Raw genomic sequence first — 2,036 nt, 5'->3', positions numbered from 1 at the left:
TAACGGCCATTCTCCTGGCCTCAGCCTCCCGAGTAAGCCTGGACTACGGAGCCACACCCACCGACCGCCCAGTCTATATTTTTCTGTATTCCTTTAGTAGAGACAGGTTTCACCGCGTGGTTAGCGCAAGCGAGGTCCTTGATCTCCTGACTTGGTGACCGCCCTCCTTGGCCCTCCTCCAATCCAGTGCTGGATTACAGGTCTTGTTTATAATCTTTTATATATGAAAATTTCTTCAAGAATGTGTTTACTATCTTTTTTGTTGGATGAGAAAGGAAAAAGTAATGAAGTTTCTTTATGAACCAAAATGTTATTTAAAAAAATACCCGGACACAAAAATATAATAATCACAGTATTAGTTATATTGTTCTTACTAAATAATATAAAACAGTTAAGGCGATAGTAATGAGAGACCAGCCTGAGGAGTAATATTTCAAAGAATATTAAAATTTTAGTATAGCACATTTTAGAAGATGGATTGGTGCGGAGTAGACCATGGTCAGAACAAGAACAGGGAATACAGTAAAAGGAGTGAATCCAGGTCAAACTGTGTGGTGGGCATGGCTCCCTTCCTGCTTCTGCACAGCACACTGAACTTTCTGACCTATACCTCCTTACTTTGAGCAGGCATCTGTGTAGGGAGCACTGTCACCATAAGTTACTGTCCAGGAAGAGTCACTAGCATTCTTTCAGTCATCAGTCACATTCATTTAGAGGCCTAAACCAAGAGCGAAAGAATGAAGATTCAAAATATTTTATGCTATATTTTCCCACTGAGTCCTATTTCAAGATTGAAGGAGTAGATATTTCATTCGATTGACTTATGAGAATTAATCACTAAATTATTCTACTCAAGTTTTTGGCAGTTGTTTTGTGTTTGTGTTTGGTCTTTAGCAAGAATGATATTTTTATTTTAGCATTACCTTCATGCCAATTAATTTATGTTTATTCTTATTATTCCTTTCTTTCATAAGCTTCTCCTATTTGGTTTGACAAGCTTAAATATCATTTGACTCTCACCTCTAACCTACTCAGTAAGCGTTTTCTATTTTCCCATTTCCCTACTTTTTAGCTTCCATTTTAAGTTGGCTACTAATACATGACAGATCATATTACAAGCATATATTATTGTTTCAGCCCATCTCCACCGTAAGTTAGTCTTAGATTGACAGAGAAATACATTCCATTTTCCCTGCTGTTCTTTTTTGCCCAAGTTTCTTCAGTTGTCTCTTGTTTGCATAAAGCTTGTTGTCTAGTATAATCCTCAGGAAGTATTTCGTAATACAAGATTCCCAGAGCTCTTGCACGTTTAAATTGTTTTTCTATTGCTTTGAATCTCAAAGAAATTTGACTGGATATAGAATTCTTGACTTGCATTTTTCTTCCTTGAGCTTCTTGGTGGTGGCGTTCCACGGTTGTCTAATGAAATAGCTGGTATCATGCTGATTTTCTTTCCCTTCTCTGTAATGTGTCTTCTTGCCTGGAGGCCCTTGAGATATTTTTCCCTTTATCTTTATGTCTACTAACTTTGCTAGGATAGTTTTTTGAAACGACCTTTTTGAATCAATGTCCTTGAGTGTATAGTGGGTTTTTCTCATATGTAGTTAAGTCTCTTATTTAACAGATACTGTTCTTCGGTTACAGTTTTAAACATTAGTTCTCTCATTGTTTTACGTTTTCTCTTCATTGACTCTAATCATGTGTTTTAAGCTATCTTCCCCCGTATTCTATCTCTGTCACAAAATTTATATCAGGTGTTGTTTACTGCTTTTTACTATATTTTTATTTTCTTAATTCTTTACATTACTATTCTTCATCCCCCTTTGGTACTTTTGGTAATATCTACTCTACTTTGGGGTCCTTGCAGTTGAGTTATTATTTCTGAGATAATTTTGTCTGTTTTGTTTTTTAGTTTATAGCAAGAATTTTGGGCCGGGTGCGGTGGCTCAAGCCTGTAATCCCAGCACTTTGGGAGGCCGAGACGGGCGGATCACGAGGTCAGGAGATCGAGACCATCCTGGCTAACCCGGTGAAAC

This window comes from Rhinopithecus bieti, unplaced genomic scaffold (genome assembly GCF_001698545.2).
Source record: "Rhinopithecus bieti isolate Rb0 unplaced genomic scaffold, ASM169854v2 scaffold_8220, whole genome shotgun sequence".
Taxonomy (NCBI): domain Eukaryota; kingdom Metazoa; phylum Chordata; class Mammalia; order Primates; family Cercopithecidae; genus Rhinopithecus; species Rhinopithecus bieti.
This window is presented reverse-complemented; position numbering follows the sequence as displayed.